At 38.5% G+C, this 14,553-nt stretch overlaps 1 non-coding gene across 1 annotated transcript; it reads left to right on the top strand.

Annotated features, from left to right (window-relative positions):
* The first annotated feature begins 4,940 nt into the window (after positions 1 to 4,940).
* Positions 4,941 to 5,048, top strand: LOC126028108 (U6 spliceosomal RNA). The gene has a single exon (XR_007502386.1). It is a non-coding gene; the product is annotated as a U6 spliceosomal RNA (small nuclear RNA).
* The last annotated feature ends 9,505 nt before the right edge of the window (positions 5,049 to 14,553 follow it).

Genomic DNA, 14,553 nt, shown 5'->3' on the forward strand with positions numbered 1-14,553 from the left:
TGCCAGTCCATGAGCAGGGTATGTCGACACCTATCTGTACAGAAGATTTTATGCAAATGATCATTAGATATGTACATCCCATACTATACATAAACATTATACATAGTAGAAAAACAGATGTGATTTAAGAATCAATAAATCCTCTGAAATAAAAAGGTTATTAAAATTAATATAAAAGCAATGGTGCAGAATGTAAGAAAAGCAACTTGAAACTAAAAATATCTTTTCATAATTGTTCTCAAGAAGAAACTGAAAATAAAAATTGGGAAGTTGTTCTTAAATTTCTTTTTTATAATATCTTTATTTAAACATCATTTTATCTTTTTTTTTTATTTTTTTTTATTTAAACACCTTGATTACATACATGATTGTGTTTGGGTTTCAGTCATGTAAAGAACGCCACCCATCACCAGTGCAACATTCCCACCACCAATGTCCCAAGTCTCCCTCCTCCCCACCTAACCCCTGCTTGTACTCTAAACAGGCTCTCCATTTCCCTCATACATTCTCATTATTAGGAAAGTTCAGAATGTAGTTATTTCTCTAGTTAAACTCATCACTCTTTGTGGTGAGCTTCCTGTGGTGAGCTGGAACTTCCAGCTCTTTTCTCTTTTGTGTCTAAAAATTATTATTGCAAGAATGTCTTTCATTTTTCTTAAAACCCATAGATGAGTGAGACCATTCTGTGTTTTTCTCTCTCTCTCTCTGGCTTATTTCACTCAGCATAATAGATTCCGTGTACATCCATGTATAGGAAAATTTCATGACTTCATCTCTCCTGACAGCTGCATAATATTCCATTGTGTATATGTACCACAGTTTCTTTAGCCATTCATCTGTTGAAGGGCATCTTGGTTGTTTCCAGAGTCTTGCTATGGTAAATAGTGCTGCAATGAATATGGGTGTAAGGAAGGGGTTTTTGTACTGTATTTTTGTGTTCTTAGGGTATATTCCTAGGAGTGGTATAGCTGGATCATATGGGAGCTCGATTTCAAGTTTTTGGAGGAATCTCCATATCGCTTTCAATAAAGGTTGAACTAGACGGCATTCCCACCAGCAGTGGATAAGAGTTCCTTTCTCTCCACATCCCCGCCAACACTGTTTATTCTCATTCTTTGTGATGTGTGCCATTCTCTGGGGTGTGAGGTGGTATCTCATCGTTGTTTTGATTTGCATCTCCCTGATGATTAGTGATGTGGAGCACTTTTTCACGTGTCTTTTGGCCATTTGTATTTCTTTTTTGTCAAAGTGTCTGTTCATTTCTTCTCCCCATTTTTTGATGGGATTAGATGTTTTTTTCTTGTAAAGTTCTGTCAGTGCCTTGTATATTTTGGAGATTAGCCCCTTATCTGATGGGTATTGGGTGAATAGTTTCTCCCACTCAGTGGGTGGCTCTTGTATCCTGGGCACTACTTCCTTTGAGGTGCAGAAGCTTCTCAGCTTAATATATTCCCATCTGTTAATCTCTGCTTTCACTTGCTTGGAGAGTGCATTTTCCTCCTTGAAGATGCCATTATTCTCAATGTCCTGGAGTGTTTTGCCTACGTGTTGTTCTATAAATCTTATGATATCGGGTCTGATATCCATTTGAATTTTATCTCCATACATGATTTTAGCTGGGGGTCTAAGTTCAATTTTTTGCAAGTGGCTAGCCAGTTGTGCCAACACCACTTGTTGAAGAGGCTTTCTTTACTCCATTTAGGATTTCTTGCTCCTTTATCAAAAAATAGGTGATTGTATGCCTGGGGAACATTCTCTGAGTATTCAAGCCTATTTCACTGATCTGAGGGTCTGTCTTTATTCCAATACCATGCTGTTTTGATAACTATCACATTGTAGTAAAGTTTAAAGTTCGGGAAAGTAATTCCTCCCATATTCTTTTTCCCAATGATTGCTTTAGCTTATTCTAGGGTGTTTATTGTTCCAAATGAATCGAAAAGTGATTGATATACTTCTTTGAAGAATGTCATGGGTATCTTTAGAGGGATTGCATTAAATCTGTACAATGCTTTGGGGAGTATTGCCATTTTAATGATGTTAATCCTGCCAGTCCATGAGCAGGGTATGTCGACACCTATTTGTACAGAAGATTTTATGCAAATGATCATTAGATATGTACATCCCATACTATACATAAACATTATACATAGTAGAAAAACAGATGTGATTTAAGAATCAATAAATCCTCTGAAATAAAAAGGTTATTAAAATTAATATAAAAGCAATGGTGCAGAATGTAAGAAAAGCAACTTGAAACTAAAAATATCTCTTTATAATGGTTCTCAAGAAGAAACTGAAAATAAAAATTGGGAAGTTGTTCTTAAATTTCTTTATTTATTTATTTCTTTATTTAAACATCATTTTATCTTTTAGTTAGGGGCTCCCACCTTTTTCAATTTGTGACCCTTATATTTCTGAATTTTTCTATAAAATTAAGAAGAAAATAAATGAAATGATGAGGTCAGGGGTCAAGTTGTCTCAGGTGCATTGGTGGAGACAAAAAGGGGCAGAGTTAAATATCCAAGCCAAAATAAGCAGCAATAGAATCAAGAGACCCAAACTATAACAATCTAAATTTAAAATGGGCCTGTTATACTCGCAGGTCAAGGGGCAAAGAGTGGTAGTATAAGATGCACTCTGAAACATGGGTGGAGAAATGCTGACACTGATGGTGGGATGGGTCTTGATTCATTGTATATCTAAAATTCAACTATGAAGGACTTTGTAAATCACAATTTTTTAACAAAATAAAATTTTAAAAATTAAAAATTTTTTAATAATGAGAATGTATGAGGGAAATGGAGAGCCTGTTTAGAATACAGGCGGGGGTCAGGTGGGGAGGAGGGAGACTTGGGACATTGGTGATGGGAACGTTGCACTGGTGATGTGTGGTGTTCTTTACATGGCTGAAACCCAAACACAATCATGTCTGTAATCAAGGTGTTTAAATAAAAAAATCTATTTAAAAAAAGTTAAAAAGAGGGGCTGGAGTGGTGGTGCAAGCAGTAAGCGTCTGCCTTGCCTGTACTAGCCTAGGATAGATCGTGGTTCTATGCCCGGGCATCCCATATGGTCCAGCAAGCCAGGAGCGATTTCTGAGTACATACCCCTTTTTCATCACATCCTCATCCTGTTTGCGCCACAGGAAAAAGCAGTTCTTAATCTATTCTCCCTAGCCTGACCCATGCACAAAGCCAACTCAGCCTTTCACTTCCTCTCCACCCACTTCCCACCTGAATTGCTTTCAATTTCAATTCCCAGAACAACTGCATTTAGAAGAACTAGAGTTTTAATCCTTCTAAATATGGAAAGTATCAGTCTTGTCTGAGACCAGAAACCACAGAGTGCAAAGCTGCTGCTTTGGAAACTCTGCTGAGAGGTCAGAGGAACCTTCTGGCTGGTGTGATCTGCAGGTCTCTGTTCTCTGCCCCAACCTGCACCTGTAGCTGCTCTCTCAGAGTGATGGTTCCTGTCTATGAAAAAAGGCTCCAACAGGACAGGGGTTAGGCTCAGAAAGAGACATGTGGGAAAACTGAGGAGAATGTCAAGTGAAGGAGAGATTCTGACAATTAATGCAGAGAGTTAAGTCCAAGTTCTCAGCACCAGGTTTGGTGGAAGATTCTTTGATGTGGTCTCTGGTCCATTGCTCTCAGATATTTAGCAGGTAGAATTTGCAAAGTGATACATTGAAATATCATCCACTGAAATTGTAGAACTTTCTCTATTTGCTCTACTTCCAATTTTCCATCTTTCCCTTTTCCCTACCATTGCTTTTAAACACATTTTTAACCACTCAGAGTTTATCATTAACCAAATGTAATTTAAGGGCATGCTCCATAGTCTCAGCTTCAGTTTGGAATCTGACAGATTTTAATTCATAAGAAATCAAGGCCCCAAAAAAGAATTTCTGCCCTTTGGCCTTGGAGATGTAAGTCCCAGTATGTATGTGGTGTGTGTGTGTGTGTGTGTGTGTGTGTGTGTGTGTGTGTGTGTTTCTGGTTGTTTATATGCTTTAATTTTGTGCTATGCCTGGGAATGTATATTCATGGTGTTGTTTCATTTGTTTTAATTTTTTTTGGAAAGGGCACATCTGTCAGTTAATCCTAGATCTAAGCTCAAGAATTACTCCTGGTGGTGGTTAGGGGAACCTATAGTATGCCTGGAATTGAAGTCATGTGGGCTGCATGCAAGGCAAGCACCCTACCTGCTGTACTATAGCTTCAGCCAGAGAAAACAATTGTCTTTGAAAATATTTTAACACAGACTTATGTGAATTATAATTAATAATAATAAACTACAAGTTTCACATATCAATAGCATTCAAGATAACATCTCTTAGTATAAACAACAAATAATATATACCAAGCTAAAGAAGCATTAATAATATTAGAGTTGTAAGCAAAGAGGAAATACTAGAAGTAACGTTAAAATTTAGTTGAAAGTGGGGTCTGAGTGATAGCACAGTGGTGGGGCATTTGCCTTGCATGTGGCTGATTCAGGACAGACCTCAGTTTGATCCCCAGGGTCCCATATGGTCTCCCAAATCAGGAGTGATTGCTGAGTGCATAGCCAGGAGTAACCCCTGAATATCACCAAATGTGTCCTCCAAAATTTTTTATTTGAAAGGAGCTTTCTATGAATTGGTTCTCAAAAGAATTGTTTTAGCCTGCCATAAGCAGAGCTAATTAAAGGACCTTTGGTCTTACAGTTGAAGCCAACAAAAGAAAGGTGCCAGTTCTAGAGAAGAAAGTAAAACTCTTCAGGGTAACTTGCCTGATTATCACCACTGAGACAAAAGTCAGTCTGGCTTCAACAGGAATTATTGCTCTAAGAACGTCAGAGAGATTGGAGATGTGGTATAGCAGGAGCACAGAGGGTGAAGTCTGTTGCTGTTTTTATTAGTAATTTACCGTACTTTACAAAATTGTTCAATATTGACTTCCAGAGTTTTCACTTGGGCATATACTAAAATCAGAATGATACAGAGAAGATTATCATGGCCCCTGCACAAGGTTGACATGCCAGTTCATGAAGCATTCCATATTTTTTGCATCATACTTTTTTGCATAGGCATACTAAAATGGGGAAATCTTATGTATAGAAGAAGTTTTTATCTAATAGAGATAAGAACCCATAACTTTTATTATACAGGGATTCCTTCCACCCTGAACATTTTTCATGGAGACTCGACTTAGACCTCATGTGATCGGACATTGTCTGTTTAAACCTGAACCCTGTATCCCAACCTTAGAACTGATACAGTTCCCTGCACCTGCACCAGAAACCAAACTCCTCCCAGGGGAGGCCTAATACTGCTCTGGTACCAACTTGCACCAGGGTAGGTTCATATGACACCCTGAAGATGAGGAAACAACAACTTGATCTAAGGGCAAGTCTCCCTACCTCATTGTCTGAAGGTGAGATGAAATCAGAAGTCCCTTCATCCTAGGATCTATGCAAAAACAAAGATCATTAATTGTAGAAGACTAAGACAACTGCAACTGAGCAGAACTTTTCCTGGCACTGTAAAGGAAGACGATCCTAGGCTTCATCCTAAGACCTATGCAAAAACCAAGATCTCTAATTATAGAGGAGTAATTTTGACAACCACAGCTGAGCAAAACTTTTCCTAGCACCGTAAATAAAGACCTTGAAGTTTGACAACTAACATGCCTGCAGCCTGTAATCAGTCTCATGACAGTATGTGCTGCGGACCCTTTATCCTAATGAGATAAAAAGTCCCTAAGCATAACCTTAGTGAGTTCATTTTCCCACTGAGAGTCAAGCGGGAGCACAAAGAGGTGAATATGAAATATGGATTATGAAATATGAAATAAATGAGACCACACAGAATGCATGGGGACTTGCGTCTAGAAAGACGAAGACAAATTTATTTTTTGAGCTGGGTAACTTTTAAGGGTTGAGCTCTGGAATGCGGGGTGTAATTTTGGAGATCAAAGAAAGTGGGAGATGGTCAGGGAAACAGAATGAAAGGCCATGGCTAAAATCTGCATATTAAAGAACCGATACTGAAGGTGAAAGGCAGTTTTGTTGTGGATTAGCTTTGTTTTGGGTAAGCAGGAGAAACCAGGTAATTTTCAGGGAAGTGGGAAGAGAGAGAAATGTTTTAGAGTTTTGGGGAAAAACTGAAAATTGCTTTACTCATGAGCTAAGTTTTGGGAAAAACATGATCTTGGCGCCAAGGTAGCAGAGATCACAGAGAACTGGTCAGTGGGAGACTTTTGGTGGGATCTTCACTGTCCTCCTTTGTTAGAATTACTGAGGCCTGATTTCTAATAATGGTCAAAAATAAAGAGAGAGATAGTTACAGCCACTTTAGAATTATGGCCAAACAATCCACGCAAAGGGTCAACTGATTTGACTGCTCTAAGCGGGCCTTTTTGGCAAATAATTATTTTTCAGGAGTGCAACACTTTTGATGTGTGCCCTTCCTGAGTGGGGTGTAACAAGTATGTTTCAAGGGTAGAGACACCCTGTATCACTTAGGCCAAGGAATTTTCCTTTCCAATTTCCCTAACACTTACTGAGCCTATACAAAAAAAAAAAAAAAACAAAAAAACCCAACCAATCAAAGAAACAAAAAAAACTTGCCACATCTGATCTTCCTATTTTTTAATTTATTTTATTATTTTAACTTTCATTCATTTACTCTTTTCTCTTTTTCTTTTATTCTTCTTTTGACTTTGTAGCTTCTCGATAAGAGCTTTTTTTAACAGAACCATAGAATATGAATCATCTTATTCTACTCATATTTCTATGTCTTCCTATAAATTAAGGGGAAAAAAAGTAGGTGATCCCAGGAATCAAGCTGTCTTAGGAGCATTGAGTGGAAATAAAAGAAGGTCAGATCTAAATGCCCAAACTAAGGTTCAACAATAATAAAATCAAGAGACCCAAACTATAACAATCTATACACAAAATTATCCTGTTACACTAGCAGTCCAGGGAGCATTCCAGGTTTGGAATGCATGCTGGGAACTATGTTGGAGGAACATTAACACAGGTAGTGGGAATGGCTCTAACTCATTGTCACTATATACCTGAAATACAACTGTGAAAGATTTGTTAAAAAAAAAAACAAAAAAAAAAAACCAGAGGCCGGAGAGCTAGCATAGAGGTTAGGTGTTTGCCCTTCATGCAGAAGGTCATTTGTTCAAATCCCAGCATCCCATATGGTCCCCCGTGCCTGCCAGGAGCGATTTCTGAGCATGGAGCCAGGAGTAACCCCTGAGCACTGCTGGGTGTGACGCAAAAACCAAAAACCAAACCAAAACAAACAAAAAATGGGGGGGTGTAGGCTGGAAAGATAGCACAGCAGTAGGGCGTTTGCCTTGCACACAGCCAGTCCAGGACAAATGGTGGTTCGAATCCTGGCATCCCATATAGTTCCCCTGCCTGCCAGGAGTAATTTCTGAGCACAGAGCCAGGAGTAGCCACTGAGAGCCACCAAGTGTGACCCCCCAAACAAACAAGCAAAAAGAACAACAAAGAATTGACTTCCAGGCATTCAATGTTACAACAACAGTCCCACCATTAGTTTCATCTTCCCCCCTTCCAACATCATCAGATTCCCTTCAAGCCCCTAAGACTGGCTCTTTAACTGGCACATTTTTTCTGTTTTGGACCACACTCAGCTGTGCTCAGGGTTTACTCCTGGCTCTGCACTCAGGGATAAATCCTGGCAGGGTTTGGGAGACTATATGTGATGCAGGGTTTAGAACCCATATCCTCCAAATGCAAGGCAAGTGCCCTTCCCACTATACTTTCTCTACAGCTACTTAACAGGAACATTTTTTAAGTTTGGCTATTATATTTAGAATCTCATTCTTACCGTGTTGTTGGCTCTATAGTTTATATAGACCTTAGACCACACATCTCCACCATGGATATGTTCAAGTCCACTGACCCCGTAATTTTCCCTGTAACCTCCTATCTATTTCGGGTTTTTTTGTTTTATTGTTTTTTTGTTTTGTTTTGGTTTTGGTTTTGGTTTTGGTTTTTGGGTCATACCCGGCAGTGCTCAGGGGTTACTCCTGGCTCTATGCTCAGAAATCGCTCCTGTTAGGCTTGGGGTACCATATTGGATGCCCAGGATTCGAACCACCATCCCTCTGCATGCAAGGCAAATACCCTACTTCCATGCTGTATCTCCGGCCCCCCATCTTCTTCTTAGTTCCCAACCTAAGTTCTTTTCTTTCTTGTAATTCTCGTTTCTATAGTCTTGGCTCAAAGATAATATAAGCATATTATATTAATATATGTTAATTGGCTCAAAGATAATATAAGCATATTATATTAATATATGTTAATTTTAATATATATTAACATTTATATCAATCATATTGGTGTGTATTATTTATTAATATAGGCATTCATATATAAATATAAGTATCACCTCCTTGATTTCTTTAATTCTCTGTATGTTGATACAACTATAGCACTCAATTTATAGTGAGTTCAGGATAACTGAATGGTTTTGAGGACAACCCGAGTAGGCAAAATGCTATAGTTGTCCATATTAAATGTGACCTTTTTCTTAAGTGGCAAGTTTACTATAACGTCTGTAGTCAGTAACTTTTCAGTTTATTCAAATTACAATTTAAAAAGTATTATGTTGAACCATGCCCACAAACTCAGTCTCAGTGTTTGCATCAGGCCAGCTCCATAGACTCACTCGTTTCTACCAAGCCATAAAAAATCATGAGTAGGGAACTGGAGAGGTGGCGCTAGAGGTAAGGAGTTTGCCTTGCAAGCCTAGGACAGACCAAGTTCTATCCTCCGGCATCCCATATGGTCCCCCCAAGCCAGGGGTGATTTCTGAGTGCATAGCTCAGAGTAACCCCTGAGCGTCAAACGGGTGTAGCCCCCCCCCAAAAAAATTTATGAGTACATCAACCGTGAAGCAGAAAAATGGCAATCTCAGGAGAAGGGGTACAAGCCCTACCCTATGAAGCCAAACATTCTGCATCCATCACCCAGAATCACCACTTATTTTATGGCCCTGCTTCACCACTCCTCAACGATTCTCTTCCAGAACACCAATTTGTCTAAACTTCAGATACACCAATCTTTGAGCTAATATCACCAGGGTTGTTTGTTGTTGTTTTGAAAAAGATCAGGCACCCTCCCCCTGTATTCTCCTTTTTCCAGGAGACCTGGTAGCTAAGAACATGCCCCACAAAAGCCAAAAAGTATCAATAATAGTGCTTTGAATTTCTGGAAATTTTCATTTCTTTGTTGCTGTGATCCATATTCTACACACCTGTCAGATAAAAAAACATCCAAGAAATAAACAAGTTTAGCTTGAGAGTTGATAGTCCAAGTGAAGAAGCAGAAAGAGATCTGATGACTCTTCATTTCTAAATTACCTGAATGCAAGCACCTGCTGGAAACACCCTGCAGCTGGTGTCACAAGTTCGGTCTTTTATCTGCCAGAGGAAGACCATTTTCAAAGACTTTACCTTAGCTTCCTCTTTCAATATACATGTCTCTTTGAGATATAAAGACCCGCTTAGGCTTGATTAGCATTAGATAGGTATTTACCTCTTGGCAGCTGCTCTTTCTCCCAAATTGATTGATACTAAATAGTAAATATATGAAGGACAGACAGGGCTCTTAGTACACGAATCTGAGAGCCACCAGACCACATGATTTTCTCTATTATGTCTGCCTCTATTTCTTATTTTACATATATATTTACTTGATTACAGACATGATTGTAGTTGGGTTTCAGTCATAAAAAGAACATCCGGGGCCGGGCGGTGGCGCTAGAGGTAAAGTGCCTGCCTTGCCTGCGCTAGCCTTGGACGGACCGCGGTTCGATCCCCCGGTGTCCCATATGGTCCCCCAAGCCAGGAGCGACTTCTGAGCACATAGCCAGGAGTAACCCCTGAGCGTCACTGGGTGTGCCCCCCCCAAAAAAAAGAACATCCCCCTTCACCAGAGCAACATTCCCATCACCAATGTCCCCCATTTCCCTCCTCCCTGCCCCTGCCAGTATTCGAGACAGGCATTCTACTTCTCTCACTGTCATTGTCATGATAGTTGGTAGTGTAGTTATTTCTCTAACTGCATACACCACTCTTTGTGGTGAGCTTCATATTGTGAGCCTGCTCTTCCAGCCCTTATCTCTATTGTCTGTGGGCATGTTACAATACTATCTTTTATTTTTCTTAAAACCCACATATGAGTAACTCTATTCTGTGTCTATCTCTCTTCTTTCGACTTACTTAACTAAGCATAATAGAGTCGATGTACATCCATGATTAAGAAAAATTCATGACTTCATCTCTTCTGACAGCTGCATAATATTCCATTTTGTGTATATATTCCACAGTTTCTTTAGCCATTCATTTGTTGAAGAACATCTTGGTTGTTTCTAGAGTCTGGCTATTGTAAATAACGCTGCAAAGAATATAGGTGTGAGGAAGGCTTTGAATTGTATTTTTGTGTTTTTAGGGTATATCCCTAGGAGTGGTATAGCTGAATCATATGGGAGCTCAATTTCCAGTTTTTAGAGGAATCTCCATATTGTTTTCCATGAGAGTCCCTTTCTAGCCACATCCCCACCATCAGTGATTGTTCTTGTTCTTTGTGATGTGTGCCAGTCTCTATGGCATGACATGGTACCTCATAGTTGTTTTGATTTGCATCTCCCTGATGATTAGTGATGTGGAGCATTTTTTCATGTGCCTTTTGTCCATTTGAATTTCTTCTTTGAGGAAGTGTCTGTTCATTTATCTTCCCATTTTTGATGGGATTAGATGTTCTTTTCTTGTTAAGTTCTATCAGTACCTTGTATGTCTTCAATATTAGCCCCTTATCTGATGGGTATTGGGTAAATAGTTTCTCCCATTCTGTGGCTGGCTTTTGTATCCTAGGTACTATTTCCTTTGAGGTGCAGAAACTTCTCAGCTTAATATAGTTTCATCTGTTTATCACTGCTCCCACTTGTTTGGAGAGTGCTGTTTCCTCCTTGAAGATGCCTTTAGTCTCAATGTCCTGGAGTGTTTTACCTACATGTTGTTCTATATACCTTCTGGTTTCAGGTTTGATATCAAGGTCTTTAATCTATTTGCATTTGACCTTTGTGCACGGTGTTAACTGGGGGTCTGAGTTTGCTTTTTTGCAAGTGGCTGACCAGTTGTCCAACACTACTTGTTGCAGAGGCTCTCCTTGCTCCATTTTGCATTTCTTGCCCCTTTATCAAAGATTAATTAATTTTCTTGGAAACATTCTCTGAATACTCAAGTCTAGTCTATTGATCTGAGGGTCTGTCTTTATTCCAACACCACGCTGTTGACTGTAGCTTTGTAATACAATTTAAAGTTGGGGAAAGTGATGCCTCATATATTCTTATTTCCAAGGGTTGCTCTAATTATTCAAGGGTGTTTATTGTTCCACATAAATTTCAGGAGTAAGTTTGGTCCAATTCTTTGAAGAATGTCCTGGGTTTCCTTAGAAGGATTGCATTAAATCTGTCCAAAGCTTTGGGGAGTAATGCCATTTTAATGTTGTTAATCCTCCCAATCCATAAGCCAGGTCTGTGTCTCTATTTCCTTATGTCTTTTTTTATTTCTTGAAGCAGGGTTTTGTACTCTTCTTTATATAGTTCCTTCACCTTTTTAATTAAGTTGACTCCAACATATTTGAGTTTGTGTGCCACTAATGTGAATGAGATTTTTTTAATGTCCATTTCTTTTCTATCATTATTGGTGAACAAGAAGGCCATTGATTTTTGCGTGTTAATTTTGTAGCCTGCCACATTGCTATATGAACCTATTGTTTCTAGAAGCTTTTTGGTAGAATCTTTAGGGTCTTCTAAATATAGCATCTTGTCATCTGAAAAGAGTGAAAGCTTGATTTTCTCCTTTCCTAACTGAATGCCCTTGATATCTTTTTCTTGCTTAATCACTATTGCATGAACTTCCAGCTCTGTGTTGAAAAGAAGTAGTGAGAGAGGGCAGCCTTGTCCTGTGTCAGATATTAGAGGAAAGGCTTTTAGTTTATCTCCATTGAAAATAATATTTGCCATTGACTTGTGACAGATGGTCTTGACTATATTGAGAAAAGTTCCTTCCATTCCCATCTTGATAAGAGTTTTTTTTTTTATCAAGAATGGATATTGGATGTTACCGAATGCTTTCTCTGCATCTATTGAAATGATCATATGGTTTTACTTTTCATTTTGTTGATATGGTGTATTATGTTGATTTATTTAATTATGTTAAACCTTCCTTGTGGGCCCAGAGAGATAGCACAGAGGTGTTTGCCTTGCAAGCAGCCGTTCCAGGACCTAAGGTGGTTGGTTCAAATCCCGGTGTCCCATATGATCCCCCATGCCTGCCAGGAGCTATTTCTGAGCAGACAGCCAGGAGTAACCCCTGAGCACTGCCGGATGTGGCCCAAAAACCAGAAAAACAAAAACAAAAAAACCTTCCTTGCATTCCTGGAATGAATCCTGCTTAGTCGTGGTATATGACCTTCTTGATGAGGCATTAGATTCTATTTGCCAGGATTTCTCTGAGAAATCTTGCATCTGTATTCATTCAGGGATATTGGTCTGTAGTTTTCTTTTTTTGCTGTGTCTCTGTCTGGTTTTGGTATTAAGGTGATGTTATCTTCAAAAATACTATTTGGGAATGTTTTTGTTTCTTCAATTTTCTGAGAGAGCCTGAAAAGAATTGGTAGTATTTTCTCATGAAAGAATTCATTAGTGAATTCATCTGGGCATGAGTTTTTTTTTTTTTTGAAAGACTTTTGATTACCATTCCAATTTCATCAGTTTAGATATACTAGACCATCCTGCTTTAACTGTGGAAGATTAAAGAGTATAAGAATTTATACCAGATATATATCTCAGATGGATTTCTTCCAGATTCCCTTTTTTTTTATGGCATAGAGTTTCTCAAAGTAGTCTCTGATTACCCTTGGAATCTCTGCAGTATCTGCAGTGATCCCCCCCTTTTCATTTTTAATCCAGTATGTTAAATTTCTTTCTGTTTCTTTGTGTTGCCAAAGGTTTATCAATCTTGTTTATATTTCCCTTTTAGTACTGCTTTATCTGTGTCCCACAAATTCTGATAATTTTTGTCTTCATTTTTATTTGTTTCCAGGAATATTTTGATTTCCTCTTTGATTTTATCTCTAACCCACTGGTTATTCAGTAGTGAGTTGTTTCATTTCCAGGTATTAAAGTTTTTCTTTTGTGTCCCTTTTTAGTTCACTTCTAATTTCAGTGCTTGAAAAAAAATTATATATATGTATATATACTAGTCCACTTTCTTCCATTTCTCTTCCTAGTTGACCTATCATGGGGTGACAGGATGGTATTGAGGTCTCCCACTATTATTCTGAAAGAAGGCACAATACGAGACCAAACCTGAAAATTCTTAAATGTGAAAAGCTAGATTAAAAAAATGACACCATATAGCTCTATATGACTGAAAAGTTACTCAAATCTATTACAAAATGGGTGCAAGATCTATTATAAAAGTGGATAGCATCCTTAAACATCCCAGGCATATCTCTCTCCAAGTCTGATTAATAAATACTCTTTAAGGCAAGATTCTAACTTCTAAATTCTTTAACCAAGGTCTCTGTTACTATGCATCCTAAACCATACACTTGGTTTGGAAATCCACTCTTGCCATCTGGGTAGTACAATGACTCCTGATTAGAAAAAAAAAATTGAGTGAGGTAAAGTAGTTTACAAAAGAATTTGTTTAGATAAGAAAATTTTTCACAATTTTTGGAACTTCTTGCATTTTGTGATGTGCAAAAGGATAGGAATATGGAAAAATCTGACTGGTTTGAGAATGATGAATGCAGCAATTTAACCTATGAGACTTACAGCCAAGTCTCAATGGTAGTGATTCCTAGAAATTGTGAATTACAGTAACTAATTTAAAATTTCCTTATAATCCCTTTGACAAGGGCCACTAGGGCAGCCTCTCTATGTGTTAAGAAAATATTAATTCCCTCCCTCAAAGTAGAACTGGTAATGGTAACATCTCATTGTCTTAGATTGACATATTAGACTGTTGGGTTACTGCATCATATTCTACTCAGTATTTGTTCTCCACCCTAGGTGTGATCTGGTGTTAGATTACTAAATTTCTCCCTACTTAGTATTTGTTCTCCACCCTAAGGTGTAGTCTGGTTCTTGCTAATAAAAAGCCCGGGTTTCAGAAAAGCATTGCATTCACTCTCCAATCTTCCTCCACTAAACTGCCTTCCTTCTTAGGAGTGGAAGGCTGTGTGTTGGAATTCTTGGCTTGATGTTGAATTCCTGAACCCATTCTTAACCACTTTCACTGTGGAAATTATTTCCTGCATCAATGTTTGCTTCCATCTCTAAAGAGATGTTTGCATCTCTCTAGGTCCTGGTTTTGGAGGCTGAGGCTTTAATAACATTAAGCTACTTGTTGGCTTTATACAACAATGAAATTCTTTGACCTATTTCCATGTAAAACAGGCTGGAGTCAGTGTTGGTTTATAGAGTTTGGGAAATGTGGGACAAAGTTCCAATCG

This window comes from Suncus etruscus, chromosome 1 (genome assembly GCF_024139225.1).
Source record: "Suncus etruscus isolate mSunEtr1 chromosome 1, mSunEtr1.pri.cur, whole genome shotgun sequence".
NCBI classification, from domain to species: domain Eukaryota; kingdom Metazoa; phylum Chordata; class Mammalia; order Eulipotyphla; family Soricidae; genus Suncus; species Suncus etruscus.